The following is a 22,171-nucleotide window of genomic DNA, read 5'->3' as shown; positions in this document are numbered from 1 at the left end:
TGCTTGTGTGTGGTTTTAGAATCCCAATCGTCAAGGTCCTGTAAGACCCTTTTGTAAAAAGTGTCCACAGAATTCCCACCCGGGAGAGTAGGTGTCCACTTATATTTGTTTTTTAAGCCACTGGTAATGAAGCAATCCATGTCTATATCAAGTTCCTCCAGGAGTCTAGTCATCGTATGTGGAGACTCCTCTACCTTCGTGATCGATAGTAAGAGTCGAGTAGCTTGTATTTCTTGGATACTAGGTACATTAGACACATTACTCCTGTTAGCAAGTAAAACCGGTTTATTCATTTTAGGGTTGCACACAAAAAACTTTTTTAGCTTAAGTGCCCTAACAAATTTGTATAAGTCAACCTTCATTTTGCACATACCACCAGTTTCTTTGGGGTTGAAGCTCAAACCCTTACCTAATAGGGAAACCATATCTTCATCTAGTAGTTTTGTGGAAAGATTAATGACCTGTAAGTCCCTATCATTAGATTCTATTTCCTTGGGTTGCCTGATCATAGTTTCTTTTTGTAGTCTTCCTTGTCTCCCTTGTCCACCCCTTTGGCCTCTCCGGGTTTTTGATCTTGTGCTATTCTCCCTCCTTGGCTCCTGTTTCCCTTGCGTATAGTTCGAACTTCTAATAAAAAAGTCGAAACCGGGGTGGTGTTGCTATTCTCATTTTCACTTAACTGTGACCCTGAGATGCAATTCTTCTTGGGTGACTAACACGTGGACCTCATATCTCCTGACTATAGAGGATCGCATCTCTTTTAGTGACATTGGGCCATTTTTTAATATCTGCACCTCATTGTATCCTAGGTTTGGTATTCTGTATTTTAATATGGTGTAACAGTGTATTACAACAGCGAATGGAATTCAATACATAATGATCACGTGGAGTAGATGTTGTAAACTCACACGTGACCACATTGTAATATGAGTTATGTTATAACCATGGACTACATGTATTGATATTCATATCACGGAGTAAGATTCTTTGAGATCTTATCTCTTATATGCTCTTTTTACCTCTACTCTTCCCCTTTTTCCTTAACATATTTATATGTATGGAAATTCCATTTTCTGTTTCCATACTTCCCTTTTACTTGCCATGTTTTCTTCTTCGTTTTCCTTAATTTCGATGATATTCGGAACTTGGTGTCTGGACCGTGTGTAATTCAGATAGAAATCTCACACTCCAGTCAAATTGAATCTCTGACTGGTTTGGAGAGTTTATATGGACTAATAATTTATGGGACCTTTTTACTCTTACCGTACACACTTTGTTTGCGTCTAGGACTCGAACTACGGCTACTCATATGTATTTCCGTATACCGTCTATGTGTAGTTTTCTACATTTGGTAATATTATCATCACAATAAAATAATATTCCTGTTTATAATCCCGCAATCGGCTACTGACTGGGGGACTCTCGTAATGACGGCTATCCTTTAACTAGGTTTAAACACTACGTTCCGTTATAATCACGCGGGTTGGTAACTATGAGATGTGATATTCTTGCAAGTTTGCAGTCTAGTGTTTGTTGTTTTTTTTTTTTCTTTTTGGACTTGAGAAGGCGATATATTTCTATTTCCGGGTCGAGTGGGAGTCACTTCCGGTTCACAGACGCCAGTGTAGCGAGGGCGATTCGGCCCAAGGTAATTACCGTTCTATTCACTATAGAGGCTTTTTATCGTTAGTGTCATATGGTTTTATACTTATGTTTTATGTCCTCAACATAACGTTGGGCATTTTGTTTTCCTGGTATTATAGCGAGTGTGTACACACGTACCTGTGTGTGTATGATAAGAAACTTTCTGACCTCAAGGATTTGGAACAGGAATATTTTTTAGACTGGGATACAGACTACTGGCGTCCACAATAACATTTGATCTATTAGCGGATAAGAATAAATACACGAGGTGATATGATGTGTTTTTCTTAAAACATAATATATGTGCCTTGACAGTTAGAAAGTTGTATGTACAATTATGTTTTTCTGCTACACATCTTGTTATGCAGCATGGGCACATTGAGATACTTCTTACCGAGTCACATTAGATACGGGAGTTTCGTTTCTTATTATCTGTCAAGCCAAAATATAGGACTGAAGTTTTTTCTGACTGTAATCAACACAGTGTATATCTAATGGACCTATGTTTGGAACCACCCGATCATTGACTGAACTATTACTACTATTGTTATTTCATATGTTGACTTGAGTCTGAACTGGCCTAGTAGGTATAGGAGAACGACTTAAACGTATTTGCTTCATTGTAGAATTCTACCATTGGGACATTTCTCGCATAGTATTAATATAACGACTTATCTTTCGTATACCTTATCACTTTATCTCTGTAAACTGGGCACTACCACTTGTTTTGCAGAGCGCAATTTATACCGTTATCTTCTCAATACTAAGTTACCCTGCCGGGTCGGAATTGACACCGGACGTGGGGTAAGAACCCTTTTTGATTTATTCTTATCTCTTGCCCCAAAATAGGGGGGTTTGTTTTCCGTTTGTGAATGGAGCACTAATACTTTGCCCTTCTGTGTATTTTCCCCTTTCTCCCGCTATCTGTCCTACTTGAATAGCCTTAAAACTAGGATTCAGCCATTGAGGTATTTTGTAACATTGATGGTGTTTTGTTTGCATATAATCTTCATATACACTAGGGCTGTTCGTGGTTCTATTTGTCACGTTTTTGTTCTGGATTTGACCTAAAAATCTTTTAATCTTAAATGCATATTGGAATAGGCCTTGTGAACCTATAAATGTTCACTTACAGTTATTGCTTGAGAATTTTCACGGGTGTCTTCTCACATTTACCTATCACAAAGTACAGGAATTCTGTTTGTCTTTATCTAAAATACAAATATACTTTAGTTATGATTGTCTTATCACGGACTATGGTACTGTCACCACTTTAGGGTTCCATTGGATCAGGGGTGTTGTGTACATTATATGTCACAACCGGGTGTGAACCTATGGATTTTAATTGCATGGGCTTCTTTAGCAGGCTTGCTATAGGTCATCCTTTTTTGTATTTTCCAGCCCTGAAGAGTTGTAGCATCTGTGAATGTACAGACCTGCAACGAAACACGTGTCGGCTGGCTATGAATTGTCTATGACCTGATGACCTAATAAAAGGAGATTTATAAGAAACTACAAGATACGACGCTGGACATATTTCTACTAATTACATTGTTATATCAATTACTATACTTGAATTGAGTGCGCAGGATTTTGTGTTCATTGTTATAGATGTGTCTGCTGCACATTTAAATTGAGGGGTTATTTGGGTCTCCCCTCCCTGCTAGCACCATAAACTCCAGAACTTATAAAATTACTTTGACGCTAATATTGCCAGAGCGCCCTAAATTCCCGTTTATTTAAAACCAATTTACACTTGTGTGTCTGCAAATTGAAACAGTGTACCTGCACTCCGCGCATTGCCTTATCGCAACTCTAAATTGCGTTTAACATTGCAAAAACAAGGGATTTTAGCACTGGCATGACCGATGACATCATCAACATGCGCCGCTTGCTATATATGGTGCAGTGGGGTTCTGTTTTTTTTTTAACTGTTCAAACAATGCAATACTGCAGATTCCAATGCAAAGTTGCACTGTGCGAATCTTGGTAAATCTTACCCAAAATACACCACACACCATTGTGTGGCTTTCTCTCTGACTCACTCTCTCTCTCTGCCTGTTTATTCACCCTGAACCGTGAAATGGGAATTATTCCAATATTATGTGATGGACGACTCGAGAGAGTATTTATGTTTCAATATTTCCACTAAATGAAAACACATATGTTTTATTCTAATGTGACTTTCACCTAGTGGTGCGCAAAATTATAATTTTGTCAGCAAAAATTTGCGGGGGTGACTAGATTGGCAAATTTATAAAGTTAAATGTTTGTCAGACACCACCAAAAAACTAAGTATGCGTGTGCATGACATTTTACATACAAACGTTTTTGTGACTGGATACTTCGTCCTGAACGTTTTTTCTTTTGCAAACTATTAAAAATGTACGTTTTTAGGGATTATTTCCGCCAGGAAAGCTTTCCTGTGAGAGTTATCACGCATTCTTATTTTAAAAACAGTAGTGAACTTTTTAAAGATAGCAACTTTTGCAAAAAAAAACAAAAACACCTTTTTAGCCAACTTTGCTAATCTCAGATGCCTCAGCTTTAAACAGCTCTCCAAATTCGGTACGAATAATGCAATTTTATAAGACAAACAGGAAAGACATCTTTTATTGAAAGGCATATTGTAAGTATCATTAAAATAATTGCATCAATTTATATAAATAATGGGAGACTGGTACATTTACTGACACTTTAAGTGCAACAATGTTGCATTCTCCTTGTATGTTAATTCTTTCTGCTGTCTCCGAGGAACCTCCCACGGCCAGTCACAGAGAAGCAACATCAAACTGTATGTAAGAAGAAAGGTGAGCCAAGCTTATACTCTTAACTTGCAGCACTCACTTAAACAGTAGACAATGGGCCTGATGGATCGACTGGATTTGCACTGCAGTAGTAAAACCTGGGGTTCACAAAAAGACCATCTGACCGCAAAAAGCACAAGTTTCAATATGCCATATCACATTGCGGATCGAATGTGCACTTTGTGACTCTGCGATTTGGAAGGAGGAGCATGTGGGAAAGGGGCATTTTCCTTCTTTTCAGAATCACAATTGATTGGACACTGATACTATAAGAGGGACGGTATCTTTATTTATATGAACTGCAACAGCCATTAGAAAGTATAAGATATAAATGATTAGCAGTACTATAAAGGCAAATGAATGGTATAGTTTTACCATCTTACAATAATCATGAATACATACGAGTATATAAAACACATGATAAAAGCTGCGTACTCCTACGATGTCTCCCTAACTAGATGTACCTAAATGTACCTAGCATGTGTATGTGTTAAGCCAAGAATCCCTCTAGGATTTAGTGAACCCCATTACCGCAAGTGAGAGACTATGGGACCCCATCCTGGCCTCGAGTTGGACACCCCGCGAGGGATGTTAAAGTACTGCGAGTTGGAGTGTCTGCATGCAAGAACCTCAGCGTCTCTGGTCAGTGTGTTTGCCGGTAAGTCTCGGTCTCCTCTATCTTAGCATGATGTGATATATATATATATATATATATATATATATATCCATAGGTCTCCCCAGGGTCCTACCTTGCTATATTACTGTGTCAGACTAAGGATGACTTTGGGCATGAACTTTATACATAGATTTTATACAGGAGACGGTAGACCTGCTGTGCTTCCAAGAATCCTCATGCATAATGTATGAGATTTTGAACTAGGGAAAACCTGCGTTCTGAATGCAGTGTTGCATCTAGGTAAAAGGCCAGTCCCTGGAAACCGTGACAAGTCTAATGTAGGGAAGAATATAGGTGAAAGGTAATGAAATTACGAAGGCCTCTATTATAGTACCTATATGGAATTTAACAAAACTGTAAGTATTTGTTTCCTCTTTCATAGTATGGACTTTGTCTCTTTGCACTTTCCTAATTATCGATTGCATATGTTGACATTGTTTGGGCCAAATGTCACCCTTTGGTTGAGTGACCGCTCTGCGGGGATCTGTCCCTAATTTTCCTAGGTTTGTTTCCTTATTGTAACATTGTAATTTATCTATATCTAGGTTCTTTACAAACAACAACAAATATGTGGTAATGTAATGGCCCTAACATTCTGAATTATTAATAAAAAGAATATGTTAAACAAACTCTGAAACACGAATCACAAAAAACACATAAGGGTTCATGACAGATACTCATTATGGGTGCACAAAGATATCACAGTGTGCCAGAGTAACACATCAACCTGTGCCAAAAGCACAAACCAAGTCATTATTGGAACAGTGTACATTACTCTTGCAGTATGATAATGCCATGATCTATCTCATTCTGCCCAAAAACTAACAGCACACAGGCAATGTCTGTGCAGATAACTAACTGGAACAGCTGCCTCCTGCAACATCTGCTCTATCTGTCAATGAAGCATGCAAGAAATGCTAAGCGTTATGGGTGCCCATGTCTATACTGGGAAAAATCTTTTATTATGAATCCAAAAATCACTCTGATCCTTTACAATGGCAGCAGTAGAATAAGCGTATCGTTATCATGCATTAATTTAGTACGCAAGTCGTTACAATGACTGCTTTAGGGTGCGCATTTGTGGAGTTGTGTTGGATGCAGTAAATGGAATTATTCCAAAGTCCAGCACCCCCCTAAGGCAAGTAATTGTAATGACTTGTGTGCTATAGAAACATCTCATACCAACGCGTTCATTCTAATGCTGGTGTTGTAAAGGCATGTGTGCTAAACGCATGCAGGATTCCGTCATGCAATCATCTATACCAGTATCCCAGTAAGAAGTGAAAAATGTCAAATAAAAGCGCTGTATTACAAGTTAGGAAACACATGGCATCACTTCTAGAACTTCAGTTTTGAGCCAAGGCTAACTACTGACACTCCACAGGTTGTTGGGGATTCGCCCTATTTGCTGGTGATAGTCAAACAAATGTAGTAACATACCATAAATTAAATATTGCCCCTGATGGTATGTAACAATATGCCAATGTAATCTAACTAGCACTCTGATAGTGAGGCTCATTGAGCAAGATGTATGACACTTTTTTCAGCCGCAAATGGAGGATTCTCCCGTTTGCGACCCAAAAAAGGGTAATGGTATGTACAAATGCTATTTTGCGAGTCACTGACTCGTAAAATAGCAATTGCGACTCTCGCTATTAGGAAGGGACGTCCCTTTCTAATAGGCAGTCACAATGCCATGTACTATTGTTTTGCAACCGCAATTGCGGTCACAAAACCCTAGCAGTTTACCACCTACTTCAAGAAGGTGGTAAACCACTCACAAACGGGAAGGGGTCTCCAGGGGACCCCTTCCCCTAGGTGAGTATGTGAGAAAATATTTTTAAGAGCGGGCAGTGGTCCCAGGGACCACTGTCAGCCCTTAAAAAATGAAACTGCAAAGTTTTATTTGTCTTTTTTAAATGCATCCCATTTTCCTTTAAGGAAAACAGGCTGCATTTAAAAACAAAACTTATTTATTGCAAAAGCTGTCACAGATATAGGGGTCTGCTGACCCCAGCAGGCCACCATCCCTATGAGTGCTAGCCATTCCTAATGGACTTGCAAATTGTGTCTGCCTCATTAATATTGATGAGGCATGCAATTTGTGGCCCCATTAGGAATCGCAAACAGTGTCTGAGACACTGTTGTGCATCCCAATTTGCAAGTCGCAAATGTGTGGGTCATACATCTGGCACATAATTTCTTAAAGTTTCCCTCCCAGTGGCATTCTTCTTCTTTTTTTTAACAAATTTTATTTGGTTATTCCGGATGAGATCTGGTCTTGTCGAGGATAGTCTGGGTGTGAGTGGGCAGTGTTTGATAGATTTGTCTGATTTTGTGTAGGCCTAAATATCCCGTTAAGAGGCGCCCTTCAAGAGGATGGAATTCTGGTTGGGACTCTAGGGTCTTGATGAGGGGGGTCAGTGCATGGCGGAGTTGGAGGTATTTATAGAACTCGGTCTTAAGTAGTTGAAAATGTTATTGGAGTTGCTGGAAGGATTTCACTGTAGTACCCCGCATCACGTCGCCCAGGGTAGAGATCCCTACCATGTCCCACCCACGGAATCCCTGCAAGGCTGCCACCGGACGGAGGTATGTACTGGTCCACAGGGGAGTTGTGTGAGTTAGTGTCCTACGCCACCCCATCTGCTTGACCGTGTCCCCCTAGAGCTGTATGGCCACTTTACTTGCAGAGGGTAAGGGCTCCAAGGAGTCGGGACTGTAGAGGAGCTGGAGAAGGGGAGTCTGTCCCAATGCAGTGTGCTCGAGTGTGAATGCCGGGTCGGTTGGGGAGTTGTACCACCATTAATTTATTATCAAGGCATGAGAGGTGACATAGTAAGCATAGATGTCTGCCACTGCAGTTCCCCCACAATATGTAGACTGTGTGCATGTGTGTAGCGCTACTCTAATCGCACCGCCGTTCTAGAGAAATTTGTATGGCATTTACTTGTGCGAACCAGGAGCGCTGGATCTTGTAAGGGAAATGTTGCAGTCTATAGAGAATTCTGGGTAAGGAGATCATCTTGAAGATGGCAGATTGACCATATAATGATAGCGGAAGGGAGGATCATATTGTTGGTGATATGAAGATGCCCAAATATTTGAAATCATCTACCTGCAGCGGTGCCGCCCAAGTGCCTCATCCCTGATTGCCGCTTACTGGGAAGAACACAGCTTTAGCAGGGTTGGTATCTAGGCCAGTAGTTTCCCCAAACACTCTAAGGATTTGTAGGATACGTGGTCCAGAGAACCACAGGTCCAGTCATAAAAAAGAGGACATCGTCCGCTTATAATGCGATGCGGTCTGAGTGTGATTGGGACCATTCAAACCCACGGAGCACAGGGTCCCCACGAACCCAGGCTGCCAAGGGTTCTACCGCTAGAGCAAACAGTAGCGGGATAGGGGACAGCCCTGCCTTGTACGTCTGCGGATATACAAACATAAGCAGTTAAGCTAGTATAAAGTAACCAGACATATTCTAGAAAGCGAGGACCGAAGTTTACTGCCTTGAGTAACTGGAACAAAAAGACCCAACTGAGTGAGTTGAACGCTTTATCTATGTCTGCTAACAATAGGGCTGTTGGGCACCCCAATGTGGGTGCCATCTCTACGGCGTTATGTACTCTCCTTATATTATGGTGGGTGCCCCTATGAGGCATTAAGCCTGATTGGTCAGGATGAATTAGGTATGTCACACACGTCCGAAGACGATCAGCTAGGACCCTTTTTAGTAACTTGGGCTTGAAGTTAATGAGAGAAATGGGGTGATACAATGATGGGTCCTCCAGGGTGCGCCCTGGTATGAGAAATAAGACTATATCCGCATGTCTCCAATCCAGAGGTAGGATACCCTGTTTGTGTGCATCTTGTATAGCAGCCAGTAGGTGGGGGCCGAGTGTATTTCTATTTAGCTGATTTCAGCACCATGAATAGTGGGCTTCAGGTCTTTCCAGAGGATACCTTTAGAAGGAAGTGACATTCTTCTTTTGAACTTGTCCTTCTTACAGAGATTTACTGTTATTGGATGCTTCGCCTCACCGTTTGAAGCAGATGATGAATCTCGTTAAATGTTTTTCCTAGTGTTACTAATTTCTTGCTCCTTAAATAAATTCCTATATTCTCAGGAAATATGAAGGCTCCACACCATCAATGCAATCCCAAGTTAAGACTCATATGACTTCTCTAGGACAGAGAAATCTCTCATATAGTTCAGGGGGTGACATTACAGGCAACTGCTCCACTGAGAGGGGGATAAACCTGGTATGTTATTGGCCAGGCTGTTGCGCTGTGAACGCCCTCAAGCGACAATCATAATGCTGAATGATGAGGAGGGGGAGCAGGCAGTGACCCGGGCTGTTATTAATGGCACAAACTGGAAAAACTTGGCCACTCTGCATCATGCAACAGAGGTACTTGCGAAGCGTAGGGTGGCTATAAAATGGTTATCTCTGGTGGTCCCCAGGCTGAGTCCATGGATGAGAGGTATGGAAGAATGGGCATTTGCAGAAAGTGAGGACAGATGACAAGGTGGAAGAAGATTGCCAGGTGTGAGCTGAGAATCTAGAAGGGATACCACAGACTGCGGTAATGGGGAGGCAGCCACAGCTCATGAGCACAAGGTAGAGAACTCATCCTGATGCTGAGATGAGTCGAGGGAGGAGGTAATGGGAGAGGGGTCGAATCGGAGGGGCGGGGGGCTGTTCCAGGCATCCTCGTGTGTTGGACGTTCTGCCCATGATGCCAATAATCTTGTATTATGCCAATCACACAGCTTTTTACCCTCTTAATATGCCTATTTCAGTTGCTCATCTGTTGCATCTTAAAAATCATAAATAATGATTATAAAAAACAAAAACAAAATGTCTGGAGGGTAGTTGTGGTAAGGCAAGGTGGCATGCATTGGCCTAATAATGATGTCATGTTGTGACTAAAGATTTGTAGTCCACATGGGCTTGGGTCAGTCCTGTATAAGAAAGCTGAAACCTGAATGTCACATCCTCTATCCATCAGAGTTACACCCCATGACCAAGACTTTATACGTGGTTTTATCTTAATTTATATCCCCGCCTTGTTACAATTGAGGACACCCTTTTCATTACACCATCAGTGCATGCCAATGAAGTGTATCATTCAGTCAACTGGAAGCACACTTCCCCGAGGGTTACTAATATCTGGAATTTCACGTGTCCAGTCTCTTCCACTGAACTTGAATACTTGCTAGACATCTTTGTGGATCTAGATTGCTCAGATTCTTACACCATTTTCTAATTTTAGTGATATGAATACGTTTTGTGCTTTTTTTTACAGCATAGGAATTTGTTCTTCTATTTAATTGAAATTGTGTAACATGGTGCAAGACATAATAGTCTTCTCCTTTTGCGGGTTGCCCTTCTCAAACCTTTACCACTTTTCAATAATTATGCTTTATCTTGAAGAACAAATGATGCACACTTGACCATTACACCAGGGATGGGATATTCACCTCTGTGTCCCCAAGATTCTTTTGTCCTGTATAAGACCAGTAAACCACAACATTGTTCAATCTTTTCTGAGATCACTATCCCTGGAGAGGATAGCTCTAGAGGACTCTCCTGTTTGGTCCCAAAACACGCCAATGATCGTGATAGCGCTGCTCCCACTGCATTTAGACTGCTGGTGTAAATGCGCATATTCCTCATTGCTATGCTTGGTGAATGGTTGCGATGGGAGCAAGAAGGTAATTAACCCTTGTGATCAACCCTCAACTCTTCATTTGAAGACTGATGGAACAACTGGACGCAAACATTCTTTGTTGAATTAACAACTGTGTTGGATATTTTTCAAATTTATTACCTGAGTTTTCCATTAGTACAAAATTGCTGCAGAGAGGTCATTGTGCAATGGAAGCCTAAAGGTTTACAATTCAGAAAACCGCATTCACATTCGAGTAAACACAGCTACATTGACTGGACTTATTTTTGGATCCAGGCTCAAGGTTTGAAAATATTCATCTCTATGATGACAGTTTTGATCATCTCCGTGGATCTGTCCCTTTTTTAACTATCATGGTTTCTGGCCATCCCTGGACTTCTCAGGATAATAACCACATGTTTCAATTCAGTGTATTAAAATAAGTTTCTTTGTGTCGATGTCCCTTATACCAAGTATTAACAATTCATCCAAAATACAATACTACAACAACCTTAAAAATACAGAATGTTCAAATACCACGGGATCAATTAAATAATTACAGTAATCAGAAGTTTTTCATGTCGAACAACTCTTATATTGCGTCTCATGCATGTATGATTGTGCCCCGTTTTTTAATTTAAAAAACCCAGACTTTTCCATATAAATATGTGCTCCATATTCGAGGCTACAGAATAGGAGATACCTCTCAATGCAATCAAGTTTTAAAACACATTCTTCTGGTACGATTTTCTGGGCACAAATCTGGATTCGTCCCACTAGGCTAACCCAATGGATAGTCTGTGAGTCCCTCATTCATGGTAAATTTTTCGACTTCAATAGAATTAGATTTTATTGCCTCAAAAGGTGTAGACAGATGCACCTCCAATGGTGATGCTTTCCCTACTTCCGATGTCTCTAATGTCAGAATAGACAGGTGGGGGGTACTGCATTGGTTATCAATTGTATGGCAAAAAGGGGGTGTTGTTTGTGTTAAGGCAGAGTACTTCCTGGGGTGTGGCCTTGGACACCAGTGGCAGTCTTCACAGGGGAAGCTCTGCGAGCTATTACATTGACAATATTATTCTTAGCACTGGAAACCCTCTTACTCCAGGTGATTTTTTTTTTAAACATAGTTGTATTGAGTTTCGATTCCAATATCATACATGGTACAATGGAAAAATCAACAGTAATATATTGGGAACGGATCACTGAAAGAATATCGACTACCACAATATCGAGTACCCAAAATATCGAGGTGAAAATATCTACTACAAAAATATCGAGTTTGTATGTACAAACAGGTAAGTACAAAAATATCGACTACAAAATATCGTTTACAAAAATATCGTTGTAAAAAATATCGACTTTACTAAAAACAATGTTTAATTACATTAATATAAAAAATTAATTACTAAAATATAATTAACAATACTTAAAATAACTTTTAATAATTAAATATTTAATGAAAGTAAAAAAATATATATATTTTTAATCATATTTCTTAAAACATATATATATAGTAACAACATTTAATTAAATAATAGGCAATATTGTATATGTACCCCAAAAACCCAAAACTGACCCTGAACCCTAAAAATACCCCTTTACCCAAAAACTAAAAACTGACCCTGAACCCTAAAAATACCCCTTTACCCAAAAACTGAAAACTGACCCTGAACCCTAAAAATACCCCTTGACCCAAAAACTGAAAACTGACCCTGAACCCTAAAAATACCCCTTTACCCAAAAACTGAAAACTGACCCTGAACCCTAAAAATACCCCTTTACCCAAAAACTGAAAACTGACCCTGAACCCTAAAAATACCCCTTTACCCAAAAACTAAAAACTGACCCTGAACCCTAAAAATACCCCTTTCATTTAACATAATTAGCAATTAATCAATTAAATAAAATTAATTACCAATTACATTTTAATTAATTAACAAACATTTTTTAATTAACAATTAATTAAATATTACTACCAATTATTAAATTAACATATTTAATTAATTATAATTAAATTACTTCCCACCCTATTCCCCTATAAACCCACAACCCGCTAGAGAAAATACATTATTTTAATTGACATAATTAGCAATTAATCAATTAAATAAAATTAATTACCAATTAAATTTTAAATAATTAACATATATTATTTAATTACCAATTAATTAATTATTACTACCAATTAATAAATTTACATATTTAATTAATTATAATTAAATTACTTCCCACCCTATTCCCCTATAAACCCACAACCCGCTAGAGAAAATAAATTATTTTAATTGACATAATTAGCAATTAATCAATTAAATAAAATTAATTACCAATTAAATTTTAAATAATTAACATATATTATTTAATTACCAATTAAATAATTATTACTACCAATTAATAAATTTACATATTTAATTAATTATAATTAAATTACTTCCCACCCTATTCCCCTATAAACCCACAACCCGCTAGAGAAAATAAATTATTTTAATTGACATAATTAGCAATTAATCAATTAAATAAAATTAATTACCAATTAAATTTTAAATAATTAACATATATTATTTAATTACCAATTAATTAATTATTACTACCAATTAATAAATTTACATATTTAATTAATTATAATTAAATTACTTCCCACCCTATTCCCCTATAAACCCACAACCCGCTAGAGAAAATAAATTATTTTAATTGACATAATTAGCAATTAATCAATTAAATAAAATTAATTACCAATTAAATTTTAAATAATTAACATATATTATTTAATTACCAATTAATTAATTATTACTACCAATTAATAAATTTACATATTTAATTAATTATAATTAAATTACTTCCCACCCTATTCCCCTATAAACCCACAACCCGCTACAGAATTAAATTACACAATAATTAAAAAAATAATTAATAAAAAAAAAAAAAAAGAAAATTGACACTTTTCACACATATTATAACATAAACACACTATAAATAATTAAATATTATTTAAAAAACTATATTTTTTACTATCTAGATTATATACTTGGATATTTTCACTGTCTATATTATTTACAGTCGATATTACTTCACTTACCTTAAAAACGATATTTTGGCTGTCGATATTCTGTCTAGTCGATATTTTCTCCAAACGATATTTAAAACTCGATATTCTGTCCAGACGATATTTTGGAGTCGATATTATGTCTGTGCACCATTGGGAACAGATAGGTGTTCCTTTCTAAGTATCGTCTCAGATAGCACCAATATTGAAATGAAGGTACCTATACATAGAATGTAAGTAACTAGTTGCCTAAGTAATAAATAGCAAAGAGTTACAGAAAAAGAGGGGGGGGTAAGAAAACATTTGGCGAATCTCATAGGCAAACTATCATATGAGGCAAAACATGGTAAAATAGAAGAAACTCGTACTTATCTATGTAACTTGAATCTACTTATTCTAGCAGTAAACTAAGGAGACCCCCTCTCCCCAAGGCACTGGTCCATGTAGTAACATAATCATTGATTTAAGAGATTGTAGTCCCAAAAACGAATGCACGTAGCAACGGATTTATACGCTCACTTATACATTTAAATTGGCATACATTTGTGTGTTTATTTCCCTTGGACAATGAGAGTGACGTAATGGCATAGTTTCATACTGATTCTCTTACTCCAGGTGATAATAACACCTACATACGGGCCGGACTGGCCATTTATTTCATCAGGCAATTCCCCAGTGGGCTGGTGCAATTGGAGGCAGGCTTTTGCAAGGCCTGGGCTTCTGATGGTGCCTCTGTCACTTCCTCCAGCGCCTACAGATTAACTTCAGAAGGCAGAAGGGGCTCTAAGAGAGAAGAAGAGCGAGGGAGAAGGGGAAGAGGGATAGAGAGAAAGAGTGTGTAAGAGAAAAGGAGAAGAACAGAGTGAGGGAGTGGATAGATGGGAGCGAGATACAGCACACAATATAGAAACCAACTCCTCACCAGTTAATATGGATGATTTAATATTTTGCAACCCAGCACTTCACCTTCTGCCCCCCTCCAATCACGTGACCCCTATGTTGCTTCTTCTAGATCTACGTCAGAGATCCATTAATCGCCTGCATTTTTATTTTATATTTATCACAACATGGCCATTTACAGTTTCCAGCCTACAAAGGCATGGACACTCATTTTCTGTTTATCTGATAGATCATGCATGCCCTGAGAAATGAGTTCAAGAAAACTATACATTTAAAGGATGTTCTGTTCCCTCTGATTGCCTGAAAAATATTAGTTCACCCTTGCTCCACACAAGTGCATCTTACCACGCAAAAGCTGAAAAAGACATAATGCATGTAATTATCACAACAAACAATGTAGCAGCAATGTCCTAATTAACTCGGGAATAAAGCGACCGCTAATACATCGGATAAGTACACATTACACCAACACTTACAATGCAACCATGACGAACAAAACACCTCTAATTAAGCTTTACAATGAAAGCCTCCTCTAGATGTTTTGAAATGGGCAGAAAAACTTGTGCATTTTGAATAGGTAAAACTATAATATATTCTACGAGGAGACCCAGATGACCCAATTTAAAGTTTCTCTGTTCTTATGCTGAATAGCAGACACCGGTTAACCATAATAACTTTTTAAATTATTATCATTATTATTTGATTTTGAGATCTTCTCATCATTAAAACTTTTTATAGATTATACATTGTAGCAGCATTTTACATAGTATGAAAATAAAAAGAACATTGTAACCGTAGTCCTTCAAAATAGCTGCACTAACATTTTGGCTTATTATTCCATCATTATGTAATCATTTTTTATTTATCCTTCTAGAAGAGGGACCTAAATAATGTCAATAAAGTTCTTATAAAAACTTCCTGAACTTCTGAAATGTATCACTAGCAACAATTTTTATTGCATAGATTATCAGCTAGATTCATCAAAGACCCGTTTTGCGAGTCTTTAATAGCGATTCATAAGGAATCGCTATTAAGGACTTGCAAAACGGGATTCATGTAGGAATTGCAAAAAATATTGCGATTCCTACATGTTCCTTATAATAAGGATGCGATTTCAAGGGTGCCAGGGGTGTCCAAAGGACACCCTGTAACACCCCTGAAATGCAACATTACACAGGTGTTGCGCACACACATGTGTGTGTGTAACATGCAACAGAGAATAATGCACTAAAGTGCTTTTTTCTATTTTTTTCGCTATTCACCACGAAGTCTGACTTCATGGTAAATAGCGGCCAAATATTGCGAATTCGCAATTTAAAATTGGTTAATGAATTGCATTTAAGGAATCTCAAATAGAGATTCCTTAAATGCAATTCCTCGCTAAAATGCGAATTCTGTAATAGCGATTTTTGCATTTGGGATGATGAATCCCAAATGCAAAAATTGCGCTCGCAAAGGACCAGATTCTGAGAATCTGGCCCTTTGCGAGCCGATTTTCCTTTCATGAATCTAGCTGTATCTTCCTGTTGTATGCATTTTTCATTTTGAGGAGCCTAGTTGTAAAAGGTGGTGATTTCTTTGCTTGCCAACGGATGGTATTTACGAATTTTGCGACTAGAGTAGTGATTCACCCACCAACGTCTCACCGATCTGAATCGAATTCCGAAGTGATCTTTACTACCCAACAATACTGTTATTGTGTCTAAATGTATCTGGGATTCGAGACAATTTTTCGCAAATTTGTGATACTCACTCCAAAATGTTATTAAACTGTGGCAAAGCCTCATTGTATGCACCCAGTTCCTGGGTCCAGTATCCCTAGGGCATTGTGCATCGATATTTGGGTTCCACTATGAAGAAAGATCAGAGTATAATAGAATGACCATTGGGCGCACCGATGCAGCCTTTTAAAATCAGTGCTTTGTAAAGCAGTCATATTATACTCTGAGGTTTCCCGACAAGTTGTAACATTGATTTTACTCTCTCATTGTTTCTTTCTCTCAACTGTTGAAGAAATGCTCTTGTGTACCTGCAGGATTATTGTTCAGGGGCATACGTAGGAAACAGAGTAGCTGATTCTTAACTGAATTAATCAGTCTTTATAGAGATGCTTTCCTAACTCCCTTCTACAATTTCACGAAGGGAGAACAATCCTTCTCAGGCTACATATTTAGATAGAAGAACATTTACACCATCCAGTATTTATTGTTAGTTTTGCACTAATACCTTTCCAAGTAATAAGTTATTTATCACTAACCCAACCTCCCTTTCTCTAATTCTCTTAATTCTCTCTGATTAAGCTTGCTTGATGTAGTTTCTGTCAGCATACTTGCTAACACAGTTTCTGCTTGTATGTTGGGTAAGAAAAGAAATTGGAATAGCTGTTGTTGAATGTTTCTACAAATTAATGTAATTTGGATGCCTACCAGTTCAGGACTCCATATACACCACCAATTTTGGTGATGGTTCTAAAAACCCATACAAAGGGGGGGGGGGTGATGGACGGAGCATCTGAACCAATCAAACACACACCCAGTCAACAGATCTGGGTTTAATCCATCACTGTTCTTTAGCCCACTCTACCACCCCAGTTCAGACATGGCCATATGCAAATCAGTCTGACCCTGTGCCTTATGGGAACAGTCCAGCCCGAACTGCCAAGCCATGCCTTCCCTGGACCGGAAACAAGCTTCCTAGGACCAGTTTCTGGCATATCAGCCATCTTCAGCCAAGTTTGCTTGAATCCAGTGGCAAAGTGAGCAAGGGACTCACGTCTGAGCATACCCTGCCAACTTATGGCAAACAAAGCGGTACAAAAGGGGGGGTGATGGACGGAGCATCTGAACCAATCAAACACTCACACCCAGTCAACAGATCTGGGTTTAATCCATCACCGTTCTTTAGCCCACTCTGCCACCCCAGTTAGGACATGGCCATATGCAAATCAGTCTGACCCTGTGCCTCATGGGAACAGTCCAGCCCAAACTGCCAAGCCATGCCTTCCCTGGACCGGAAACAAGCTTCCAAGGATCGGTTTCTGGCATTGCAACCGTCTTCAGCCAGGCTTGCTTGAATCCATTGGCAAAGTGAGCAAGGGACTCATGTCTGAGCATACCCTGCCAACTTATGGCGAACAAAGTGGTACAAAAGGGGGTGGTGAAACACAAACAAATCACCCATAAGGGTCTTAAGGCGCTGGGGGCCGTTGGGAACATTAAGCGAGCTATTACCCAGAGTCACACGGTGCTGGGATGAGCTGCCGCCGGAACAGGGTATCGAACCGTGAGCCCCGTGCTCCGGAGTCAGCTGCCCTGGCCGCTGTGCCACACCTCTCTCAAAATTACCAAAATCCCTCCTCTGTAGATTTAATTGATTGGCAGGATCGTATTGCCATTGTTAGCAGATCAATACCTATCACAAAGAACAATGAGGAAGAGGGCAGCCCTCTTGGGTGCCTCGTGAAATAATGATTTTTCTGTGCTTTTTTCCATTCACTATTAATGGTAATGCAATCTCAGTTTTGTTGGTATCTCAGAAGAGGTGGAGCAAAAGTCCTCAGCACTGGAAGTTATTGAACACCTTATCTGGTTTCATGTGACACCTGGGACTGAAGAAGTTCTAATAATGTAGATTTTCCTAGTAAGTTATGCACCAAAGTCTTAATTTCATTAAACACTCAGAGGCAAGTATTCAAGTATTAAGCTTCTCTGATGTTGCTTTAAATCAACAGCCGCAGTAAAACTACTTAAAAAATCACAAATCCCACGAGGTTAAGGGACAACCAGACAATGGGAACATAGCACACAGTACAACTATGGTCACTAGTAGTACAGTACCATGTATAATACTCAGCTTGACTGAACTGTCCTCTTTTCTTCTGTGAGAAGTTAAGAATAAACATGAAATAAAGAAAAAAAAGATAATACGATCGAATGAGCCATAATAAAAGTGAACAGTTCCTAGCAAAAGTTAACACAACATCACAAATAGAAGGGAAGAAACAGGAAAATCAGAAAAATCCATAGGAGGAAATGTCTGCCACAAGGAACAGTACTGGTTGAGCATCCCCTAGGTGGAAGAAGGCGTAGGTGCTGGAGTCGCTGTCAGAGTGGGAAAGAAACATTAAGTTATACCAGGTTGTGGTGGGATAACACTCGCCTCTGTGGCTTTTACCCCTTCCATGCTCATGACGAGCTCAGCTCGTCATGCAGTACACTGCTTGTGTGCTCATGACGAGCTGAGATCGTCATGAACAGTGGGTTTTTGCAATCTTCAGTACACAGTGTAAATCTGCACAGCAGTAAAGGTGTTAATAAATGTAAGACTTTCCTTCATAACTTACTTAGAAAATCTACATTTTATTGCAAGACCGGAGCCTCCTATTATGCTTTCTCAAAGCATGTTAACTACAAGAGAATATGCAGTATGCACAGGTTTACAGTAGAAAGTACGGAAAACATTGTCATTAGATCAATCAGCTGATCTCAAAATGTCCTCCAGACGGGAGCCTGCACAAAAAACTTTAGAGGCCATGGCTCCTCTAGAGGAATGGGCACCGAAAATGGTGGTATCAATACCTGTCAGGGACATGACCCACTTGACACAGCGAGGGTAGGGAAAGTTACAGGTTTGTGGGGTTTCTGAATGAAATGAGTTGCTGGGTCTCTGAGGGCCTCCTGAACTCAGCTGTGATTTGTTCATATACTTTGAGACATTGCCCAACACAAAGCTTGGGTTGGTCAGGAAAGCAGGGATAAGTAACAGAGAATTTGTTTTAGTATGTCTACGAACTGTAAAAAGTACACCTGTCGGAGTAAACTGAAGAGAGGAAATGTCAAGAGCTCTAACATCAGACAAACGTTTAATAGAAATCAGACATAATAGCATGGTAGGTTTTTAATGAAAGGTTAGCATTATCTGGCCATGAAATAAACACATTTAAAACCACATTAACATCCCACAACATACTGTACTTAGGAACAGGAGGATTGGCAAATGTTACTCCCTTTAACAGTCGACAGATGAGGGGAGGTTCTTCCATTGGCTTTCCATTGATGGAAGGAAGATTAGTAGATATGGCAGATCTGTAAAGACTGATAGTACAGTAAGTTGCCCCCCACTAGCTTTGCCTGCCAAGAAGTTTAGAATGTAGGTTATATCTGATGAAAAGGGATTAAAACATTTTCTCATACATCAGCCAGCTGATAGAGATCAAGCTGACTTATAAGCTTTTGTGGTACCTGGGGCCCAGGATCAAGTGATGCAAGCTGAAGCTTCTGGTGAAATGAGAGGGACAGGGGGGAACAAAGGAAACAGAACTGGGAAATTGTCTGCCAGTACCAGGAGAGGAGAAAAACAAACTTGTGATTGCCAGAAGGAAACCACCAAATCCAGAGTTTCTTGTTGGTGTATGACCTAAGACAAGACCCTACTGATCATTAAAAATGGAGGGAATGCATAATGGATTTAAAAGGACTGCTCCTGATGAAAAGCATCTGATGCTAAAGCCGAGGGATCTGGGTGCCAACTGAAGAAGAGAGGAAGTTGACAATTCAGTCTGGAGACAAAAAGGTCTATCTGAAAGGTACCCCATTTGCGAAGCAGAGACTTGAACACCAAAGGATGAAGCTTCCAATTACTTGAGTCTCATAAGTGGCGGGAGGCCACAGTCTGCTGCAAAGTTTAGATCGCCTGGAAATAATTATTTGCATACAGAAATGTTGTTTAATAGGCAGAATTCCCAAACACTTTTGGCTAGTTCCGCCAAGGGTTTTGATCTGGTGCCTCCCAGATGATTTCTGTAACAAACTGTTGTGTCCATCTGTAGTGTTGTCACAGGCCTACTGTATGTGTTCACAAATTCTTTACACACTGGCTCTGGGATAAGCCTGTCTGCTTGTGTCAAGCTACCAAGGGGGTGAGCAGGGGTTATTTTAGGAGTGTACCCCCTTACCCTGACTAGACGCAAGGGTCTCTATTTATCTAAGGTACCTACCTCTGCCAACTATAGACCCCCAAATCTAACAGTCACAATAAACCTTTGAGCACATAGTGTGTTGTTTCGTGATTACCCACCTTAAAAGTAATGTTGAGTGATTTCTGCATGTCTCCATCTCCCCTCTGCTGCATGTGGACCGCATGCCGCTTGTGGTGGTTGTCTTGGCTGGATGTCTACCTCAGGCTCGCTGTCAGAGTCTTCCAGGGGAATTCCTCTATTAGTAGCTATGTTGTACAACATGGCACATTCAGCGACTATTTTGCAGCAAGTCTCCAGCCTATACTGTAATGCACCCCCAGTTTGTGGAGGCAGCGGAACCTAGAGTTTAGTAAAGCAAATGTCCTCTCAATCACGTTGCACATTGAAATGTTTGTCTAATTATATCGCTGCTCACTTTGTATAGTTGGATTTAGATATGGAGTCATGATGAAAGACCACATAGCATATGCGCTATCACCTACAGTATACAATAAGAAAATACATTTGTCACTGTTATTTGTCATCATGGCAGACAGGTGGGTAAGAGAGTATTACATATGTTTTACCAAGCAAATATCCTTCTCCAAATTCCCCCGCAAGTAGACATCTGTGTATGACACTATGTCAGAAGATAAAAGAGTCATGTGCACTGCCAGGGTAACAAGCCACTATGTCTGTGATTATGTTTTTAGAATTGCAGATTACTTGAATGTTCAATGAATGGTAAGATTTTCGGTTACGGTAAATATACTCATTCACTGAGGAGGGCTAATGGCTACATGCTTCCCATCAATGCAACCAATAACATGTGGAAAAAGGGCAACATGATAAAAATCTAATTTAGTTTGCTGCAATTCCTGTGGTGTTGTGGAGAACCTGATGTGGTGGTGTATCCTCTGCAACATGGCATCAAGGAATGAGTCGGAAAATCACGATAGGGCACTTTGAGAGACACCTCCAGCTGCAGCAATTACTCCCTGGAAGCTCCCAGAAGCTAGTAGGTGCAGTGAACATAGGACCTGCACGTCATGGCATGTGTCATGTGAGTTTGACGCTGCAGTATTTAATCCAATTCAGCTATGAGCTCATAGATTGTGTCTGCATTCAGCCTTATCATAAATCTCTTCCTCCGTCTGCCCTAGCAAAGTAACACGCACTCTGAAAATGCGCTCCTGTATCCTCCTTCTTCTCTGTGCTGCTGCTCTTAGCCTCATCCTCCTCACCATGACGTAGAGCGCTGCCATTGTGAAGCATTCTGATGCCTTCTGGGACTGTTTAAGTAGTTTACTGATGATTTGTACCTGATGTGTTGAATTTGAAATGGTTACCACCTGATTAGATTTGTTCCTATTTAAGAATTGCTAATTGTGATTTTTCACAGATTTAGTATTTGCGATTTTGTGATGCATAGGATTAGCGAGTTCTTATTAGCTATTACTTAATACCGATT

The sequence above is a fragment of the Lissotriton helveticus genome, chromosome 10 (genome assembly GCF_964261635.1).
Source record: "Lissotriton helveticus chromosome 10, aLisHel1.1, whole genome shotgun sequence".
Taxonomy (NCBI): Eukaryota; Metazoa; Chordata; class Amphibia; order Caudata; family Salamandridae; genus Lissotriton; species Lissotriton helveticus.
The sequence above is the reverse complement of the archived record's forward strand: the minus strand, read 5'-3'. Positions refer to the sequence as shown.